The sequence below is a fragment of the Crocodylus porosus genome, unplaced genomic scaffold (genome assembly GCF_001723895.1).
Source record: "Crocodylus porosus isolate Cpor-Errol unplaced genomic scaffold, CroPor_comp1, whole genome shotgun sequence".
Taxonomy (NCBI): domain Eukaryota; kingdom Metazoa; phylum Chordata; order Crocodylia; family Crocodylidae; genus Crocodylus; species Crocodylus porosus.
The window spans coordinates 49,414,407-49,423,575 of record NW_017728950.1 but is presented as its reverse complement, the minus strand read 5'-3'; positions in this window follow the sequence as shown (position 1 = coordinate 49,423,575).

Genomic DNA, 9,169 nt, shown 5'->3' with positions numbered 1-9,169 from the left:
TTTTTTGAAGTCAAGATATATGACATCAATCTCTTCTCCCTTGTCCAGGTGATAGGTCACCTGGTCATAGAAGGAAATTAAATTGGTCAAGCAAGACCTACCCGCAACAAGCCTGTGGTGGCTATCCCTCAGGATGTTGGCACCTGCCAGTCCATTAAGGATGGCCTCTTCAATAAACTTTTCTAAGACTTTCCCCAGGATAGAAGTCAGGTTGACCCTAGAAGTCAGGGACTTTTTATTGTCCTTGATGCTCAAAGCTAGTTGGAGTTCAGTTGCAGCCTTGGCTTCCTTGTTTGCTCCCTGCAGGACCGGACCAGTGCAGAATAATCCTCCTTGGAAGTGAATCCCATCCTCCATCCTTTGTAGGCCTTTCTTTTTAGCCTCAGGAGGTCTGCTAGATCCCTGGAGAGCCTCTTGCTGCCTTTCCTCTGAAATGGAATAGTGGTGTGGAAATCAGAATTCCAGACTTTTCAAATGGAATTGAAAAACCTTTGCTTAGTTTTATTTTAGGTATTTTTGTCCTCACAAAAATGTTAGTTTAAACATTTTGAAGAAAAGAAAAATTTGCTTCTTATTTTTTCAAGTATTTTTAATTCAAATTTGTGTACTAACTCAGCCCTGGCTTTTTCTCCTTCACCTTCCATAAAGGAGAGGTATCTGAAGAAATAAAGCTTTTTCACACTGAAAGAAGGAAAAAGGAAAGATTCTTCCTCTCTTTTAGTAGAGGAGGAGTAATGTGTGTTTGCTTTACACCCTATGAAGCATACTAGACAGACAGCTATCAACCCCTTTGCTATAACAGGAATCCATTGACCTTATTCATACCAACATCAAGTGCTTTCAGCACCACCTTTGGAGAACACTTCTTTAACACCCATTGTCAAATAAGGCTCATCTTCCTAGCTCAGATAAAGCTTTAGAATGGCAAAGAATACAGAATTTCCAGAACAGACAGTAAGCACAATGACACCAGTATGTTCAGACTGGTGCTTTACCATGGCCCTTTAGTGTTCATTAAAATAAAGAGTGCATTAAAATATAAGTTGGCATCAAATTTTTCTTGAGATTTAGCCAACTAAGTTACAAATTTGATGAAGCACCATTTTATTTGCAAGTGGATGTGAGGCAGAGGCCTTTGAGTTGATGTGGTTAACAAGGCTAAGTGGTAATAATAATAATCCTTGAAAGGCGATACCATTTTTTACCTGCCCATACTTCTGTAAAAGCCTGAACATGTACTTGTTTTCTTCTGTTGTTTTCCAATAGTAATGTAATGTTTTATATACGTTAGTAACTGAAAATGGCAATTCCCCATGTGCCCTCTAGATGGCAGGCTTTAATAAAAAATGCTTCCATTTTTAGCTTCTGAAAGTTGATATGAAAGGTGGTTGTTTGTACAGCTTTGGCAGAGTGCTTCATTCTCGGAGGTTATCGCAGATTCTCTCTTCTCGCTCATTTCCAGAGAGGCCTGTCATTCATACTGCTATTGGAGTTGATGACATTAAATAAATCAGTATTCGCCAAGCACCACAAGAAGTCCTAAGGACCAGCAGTTTGGTTCAGAGATTGCATAGGTAATGCCAAAAACAAAGCAACTTATTATAAAACTCTAAAAGTTCCAGGGATCTTCCAAGAGTCTAAAAATATATGCTATATAGTATAAAATGTTGATTTGAAATTAGAGCAGCTGGCAACACCTCTTCTCCTGCAAAGTTTCTGTAACACCATCTGTCTAAGTGGGAACTGATCAGACACATCAGCATTCCAAAATGTTGAATTCTCATTGCACATGTAGCCCCATCTGTTTCTGTACTGACAAAGCATCATTGGATAAAATGTACTGTACATGTTTGCTAGGAACCCTTACAATATAGACGGTCCTGCTGACTTCAGCAGGGGTCAGCTCAGGGAACAAAGACCGACTCCCTTGAGTAAAGGTCAACAGGCTCTGATCTGCAAGCAGGATAAGTCAAAATCAGGCCTTTAGTTTGATCTACTGGTTGTAACAAAGGAGTGCGGGGACAAATCCCACATATTTCAAGATGTATGAATGGTACAACTTATTAGCAAGTAGTACCTCACTCTCAATATCCTTGTAAAGAATTTCCTCTAATATCCCCTTCTTTTGCCCCGCAGTTTTTTGACAGAAGATTCAACACATTTAATGGAGTATGAATGGGTTTAGGAATGAGGTCAGGTTTCTGTTTCTTATCTTCTTCCATTGACTTCCTCAGTGACCATGAAGGGGTCACTTGCCCCCTTCATTCTTCAGTTTTCCATTTTTCTCCATGTTTGTAACGTATTTTGCATTCTACTTGAAGCATCCTTATCTCAGTGCAAATGATTGCTGTCAAAAGTAAGAGGCTTACCACAGAATTTGAGAGTCAGCTAAAATCTCATAATTTCCTGTGTAGATATAGACTTGAAGTTTGGCCCAGATATGTCAAAGACTCTTTTGACCATAACTGTCCTCTGCAGGGCTGGGGAAACACTCTAGAATCAGGAGGTCCTTGTTCCAATTCTGGCTGTGGCACTGACTCTTTTTTGTAGCTTTAGGTAAATCACTTATACTCTTCATTCCATCTGTACAGTTGTTTTAATTATATGCCTGCTTCTTAGACAGGGATGTTATGAGCAGTCATCAAAGTAGAAAAGAAAAAGAACTGGGAAAACCTACTGGTTCGGAAGAATATCTCACATATCACCAGAGTTCCTGGAGTCTGATTTAATGTTACACTGTGTTGTCATGGAGTGCCCGCTAGGGGGTGCTTGCTCAGAACTGTTGTGGCCTTATCTGGTCTCTGGGAGTACCCCTTGAAGCCAGTCCAGGCTTGGTTTCTATAGAAAGGGGGAACCCAAGCTCCTTTCCACTTTGAGACCCGGCCCTTTGGTCTCTTACCCACCCTGGTTCTCCATGGCCCCAACTGAAGAAGCAGACATCCAGTTCCATTCCTGAAAGGGGGACTGTACCTTCTCTTCTGGTGACCCAGTGAACCCACAGTTCCAAGCTATTCAACAGTCTCTTCAGGAACTGGTAATATAAGAGTGATATAGTGACGATAGTCCAAAAATCATATGAAAGACAAGGATTTCCTTAAGTCCTAAGGAAGAATGTTTTGCATTTGAGGTAAATATTTGGTCCAATAAAAGATTTCACCTTAAGAAATCCTTCTGTCTCTCATCTTTTCAGTAAAGGGATTTACTGGGGCAAAGGCCAGATGGGTAGATGTTCTCTAACCCCTCCAAAGGGGTTAAGAAGTCCCTCTGTCCCCAGTTCAGGACCCTGTTACTAGGGGCTCAAAGGAGTCTGAACAGCCCCACACCCCAGAAGCACCTCTGCACATCCACCTCAGACCTGGGAGAACTCACCAGAGGCTGGGGAACCATGTCCTGGAATATAGCAAATCTCTCAGCAAGGGAGCTGACACAGGTGTGGGGAGTGAGAAAGGGTTATCCATATGAGCCCAGAGTGGGAAGGATAAAAGACTTTGAAAGCATCCTCAAGGGGCTGCACCTGGCCAGGGAGCAGGCTGCCTGGAGCTACTAGGGGTTAAGCAGCCACTGGGAGAGCCTGGAGCAGGGCACTTCTCTGTTTGCTTGCTTGCTTGATCATTTGCTTTGTTACACAAGCCTGCAGGCTCTGCAAAGCCTCTGAAAGGTAAGAGGCAAGCAGGAGGTGAAGCCTGGAAGAACCACTAGAAGACAACTAAGTGCTAACTTATTTGTTTAACTTCTTGTGTTTGTTTTGCATTGCTACCAAGCCTGGGTAGCCTCCAAGTATTATCTACTAGCCTGGCTGCAGCAGAAGCAAGGGCTCTGAACAGTGGGTCCTTGGCCAAAGCCAGCAGGAAAAGTAAAACTGCTCAGCTCAACATACCCTGCTGTCATCTGCCCAGGCACTACCCATAGCAGCCTACACATAGTCCCCTTCCCCCGCATCTTCTCCCAGCTTCTAAAGATACTCAGCTATTTACTTCCAGTCTCTTCAGCTCCCCAGAGCTCCTCCACTTGTCTCAGTTCCCAAACACTTCTAGCCAGGAGCTGTCAGGTTGCTTGTTTCCAGCCTGCTTTCCCACTGTCATGTATGTTTCCTCTGGACACCTCTTGCAGTCTTGATGCACATTAATTTTAGGCAGCTTTTGGAGCAGTTAACCCCTGGACTGTCCACACATTGTCTGTTAACATATAAAATGAGTTTTAAGCACACTTTAGGCAGCTTAAAGTCATGCCACTCCAGGGCAAATTTATTTCTGAGCTGTGTTACCCAGCTCATATTCCATTAATGTGTGGCCACTCCCCACTGATAAGCCACCCAAATTGCAGTCCCAGGATGCAGTGTCCCCCATCCGTCCTCCCCACCTGTTCTGTTGGGACAGACTCTGCCCCCCCTCCTTGATCTCTACCATCCAGAAGTTGGTTCTGGCACCAAACCACCTCCCCCTCTTGCCCCTGAGGATGTGACCTTCCTACCCCCAGGAGTGAAACCCTGTGCAAGCAGCCTGAAATATGCTAGCCAGCCAGGTTGCAGAGCATGAGTGGGTCCTGGTCTATGGAGGTTGGGGGAGAAATAAAGGTAGGGGGACCATGAGCTGAAACGTCCTTCCCAGGGCAGGTAGAAAAGCTGCCCCAAAAGTGCCTTCCTTCACTGCTCCCACTTTCCAGCTCCCCTGAGATTCATGACTAGCACCTCTCTCACAAAAATCCCAATTTTTTTAAACTTGAGACCTTCTTTAATCTACTTCCTCTATATTTCTCTCTCTTTTTTTTTACTTCTTTTTATTTTATCCTTCAGGGACTGACTTCCTTCATTTCACCACTCTTCCCCTATGCCCATTTCCTTTCCATCTCCCATTTCATTACCCACCCCATCCCATAATTTCTCCTCCCAGCTTCATGTTCCTGCACCCCCCCATACCCCCCAAAACCTAAAGCAGGAATAGAAGTTGGACCTGGCTCACCAGCCCTGTAGTGGTAGCTCATAGCTGTAGCTCCTAATCAGGCCCTGCTTGCTAGTCATCTAGTGGGAAGTTGCAGCTGTGCAAGTGGGGGCCAGCCAGAGGCGGGTTTTAGCTTTAAGGTGTGACTGATCCACATTTGAGCTAGCACTAACACTGATCAACATTTGAGCAGTTCAAAGTGCAACATATAACAAGGCCCTTGAGTATCTGGCCTCTCACCTTTGTTGATATGTCAACAAAGCCATTCAAGGCTCTGCTGATGCTAAAAGTCCATCTGGTCTTGTCCTGTCATTTAACACTTCACTCTCTGTGCTAATGAAGTAAACTGAGTTGCACAATATTATCATGTGAATACAGTTAACACAGAAATATCACAATAAAACCCATAGTCCATCATATGCATCATTCTGTAGAATAAGGGTTAGCCTAGGGAAAAGTAATAGGGACAATGGAATAAATACCTTATGCAAAGAGTCTGCTTACAAACGGGCCCACAGCCTGCTTAACAAGGCTTTAGAGGTTGTGAGATTCTTTGCTACACACATTGAGCTTTTTGGGTCTCAAGTCAAGATACAGTTCTCTTGGAAATTATTGGATTACCATTTACATTTTTGTTAGGCCAACCTTCTTCAAGGGGTGTGTCATGTATAGTATGCCTAGGTTACTGGTGTAGTTCAAGGCACAAGTCTTTATAAGATCTTTAGTCAGAAGGCTGATGTCCTGGTAAAATATCAATGAGCAAAGCATTCTGAAGTCACTATTTCAGCACTTCTAGCTTTCTGGGTTGATTAAAAGGCTTGTGCTTCTGTGAGATCTTTTTTTCCAGGTTGTTGAAGGCTTCATCAGGGTGAGAAAGCTGAGCACCCACAGCAATAACTCAGATTCACAGATCTGATGGTTGGAAGGGATCATTTTAATCACCCAGTCAGACATAGAAATTCACTTCCATAGAATGGGAAGTTGTATGAAACTAGGCTCAAACACATAGCCACTGGTTCAGCTGAAGCATTTCTTTTTTTGTAATAGGTTCAGTCTTGATTTACAGGCTAAAGATTATGAAGAACGTACCAAATCTCTAGGTCAGTTGTTTCAGTGGTTAATAAAACTCCCAGTTATTGCTCCTTACTCCTGTGGGAGATTGCATAAGGTACCAAGCACTTTATGAAGAGAAGCAGGAGCTTATTATAGGGTCATCTGACCCAGGGAGCCTGTAGGTGGTGGCTAGGGGTGATTGGAGGGAGTCACCTGGCCAGGGAGGAGGACTAGGCTTAAGGTGGATATAAGCTCAGGTCCTGAGTAGGCCAGTAGTAATATCTTGAAGGTTGCTGGAAGAGTTTTGCCTTAGTAGGCTGGCTTCAGCTTAAGAAAGGTAGCAGAGAGGAGGATATCTGAAGCTGTCTGGAGGTTTGAGAAGGAACTAAAAGGGAGGGGGAGGTTCCTGGGGACCTGGTAAGGGGTCCAAGTAAGTCCAGAGAAACTGGGCGCTGAGCAAGATGGGGCCTGGAGGTAAGAGACTGACTTAGGACTAGGGGGCTTGGATATCTGTAGCTCAAGGAGGACAAGGAATGGGGCTAGAAGCTCATGGTTCAGGAGGGGCTTTGTGATATCTGGGGAGGAGTCCAGGAGGGATGAAAATGGCCAAAGCAGTAGAACCTGGAGATGAGTCCTAGGTATGACTGAAAACTCCTTCAAACTGGGGTTTGTGGCCACAGTGGTGGGGCTGCTTATGGTGGGGTAGCCCCTAGAAAGTGCCACTGGTGGCAAACCCTAGGGAAAAATGAGTATGAGGCACCTAAAAGCCCTAGCCCCTACTACCTTATGGGCTACCCTCTGTCTAGGGGAGTACACCCTGAGAGAAGCACTGAAAAGAGACTTCTAGTGTCCCAAGAGAGGGCTGGGTAAATGCCCCACAGCAGGAGTTTGAACCTAAGGGCCCAGTGAAGGGTGGATTGGAGCCGAGGGGAATGCCTGAGAGATCTTGAGCCTGTAGAAAGGGTGTTAGTAGAGCATGTGGACCCATGGGTAAGTCTGGCAGCCAGTGACTGACCCACAGAATCTCAACTAGCCTGTGCAACAGAGCTCACCTGGGCAGTATGGTCCGCACATGCCCCTGCAGCACTTCAGATGGGCCTGAGCCCCACCCAGGGCATGGTGACCCATGCTCCCACCTGCAGCCCACCCCCAGCCAGTGTGCAGCTTCTAGCAGGGCTGTTCTTGGTACTGGCTGCTTGTCACACCAGGTAGGCTGAGTAGATGGAGGGCAGCTGGGAGCTGGAGTCAGAGCTGCATGTGCTGAGGCAGGAACTGCCTGGCTGATGCTTCCCCCTGCTTAGAGGTGGTGCAGCAGAGGCAGGAGGAGGCACTGCTGCTGGATGCAAGGGGAGCAGAACAGCCCTGCTGACCTGGGCCCTAGCCAGCATATGCAACTTCTAGCAGGGCTGTTCCTGGTGCAGCTCTAGCTGGCCAATGCTGCTCTGTTCCCCTTGCCTCCGTGACTCCTCCTCTTGTCCCTGCTGTGCTGCTCCAGGTGGGTGGGGAAAACTTCAGCCGGGAAGCTCCTGCTGGAGGCAAGGGGAACAGAGCAGCATCAGAAATAGCCCTGCTAAAAGCTGAGCATGCTGGTTAGGGCCTGGGCTGATGAGTGTGGATGAGAGTGCTGCATAGGCTGTCCTAGTGGAAATGGGTAGGCTTGACCTCATGCAGTTCACTGCCGGGGCAGCTATGGGTTGTATCCAGTCAGCTGGCCCATGAGATCTGCCCCACAGACCTTATTTTGCCTACCTCTGGACTAGAGGCACTCCTTGAAAAATGCCAGGTATTAATCTTCACTCAATTTGTGATGGAAAGAAACAGCAATTCTTCTGTTGCAAAGAATCCAGAAAGCCCACTGCAGGTCAGAACATTTCTAACACTATCGATTCCTGTTTGAATTCCCTAACTGTATGTGATATCTCTTGGCACCCCGAAAGGTTCTCAAAGCACCCCAGGGTGTTGTAGCCTGGTTAAGAGTCACTGGATTAGATCCAGCGCGTCTGCAGTTGTAACACTTGAGGTCAATAAAAGAAGGACCTAAAAGGTATAATGAGCCATCTCTTCACAGAGGATTACGTGGTTGGGTAGTTAAGGTATGTATACACTTTCTGGTTCAGCTGCCTTTTTCAATAGCTAATTTTTATAAGCAACATGTAATTCATAAAAGCCCTATCAAATATGAAGCTCTGAATAGCTCATTAAAAATAATAGCTCGTTTAAAAATAATATATGTATACATTCAGCATCAAATCTGATCATTGCCATCCCTAAGAGGCAATAAAATAAAATGATGCTATTGCTGTAATAAATGGCCGGATCTTAAGTTAATCAATTTTAATGCAAATTGAATAAAAGAGAGGGAATGGGAAAATGTCCTAGTGCAGTCTTTCCCCAGAGGAGGGCTTCACTAGGGCTACTTGCTGGATAAGGGTGAGTAAATGCTTTCAGATGAGGCCTGTAAGCCTGTATTGTCCTGATTTATTGCTAATGTTAACTATAGCTTTGGCAAGCTGCATATGAGCCCACGAGGGCTGAAATCTTGTAACATAAGCCACCAAACAATGATCAAGTGGCAATTTACTTTGCTTGCTATTGATCCAAGGTGGAATTAAACAAGTGACCCACTGGTAAAATGGTTCTTTATCTCTCTACAGAATTGCTTAAGTCATTCTTTCTCCCGCAAATGCGTTTCACTTTCCATGACAGTTTAAATGCAATGCTTGTCAGTCGAGAAGGCTTACAACACAGGATTGGAAGGCACAGTATCTGTTAGCATGTGTAATTTAAAAAAAAAAAGACAACCTACATAAAACAGTGACTTAAATGGAAAAGTAAACCAGACCCCAAATAACTTGAAAACAAGGTTTCTTTCTCTGTAAAATGTCTTCAAGTGTCTAACACAGGGTGGCACTCAAGTACACAGTACAATGTCAACAGAGGTAAGGGAAGTCATTTGGTACTACAGCGTAAGGCTTCCTTTCACATGCAGTTAACTGGATAAAGGTTTTTGCTGGTATTAACCGCTCTAAAAATAACATCTGTGCTAAAGGTGCTACCCAAAGAGGGTTTAAGATTGATTTCTGAGACCTGATTCACTGTTGATCTTGGAATGGTGACAGAAATTGGGCATCCCTTCCTATAATTAATGCTGATTTTAATTAATTGTTTTCATTCAGATC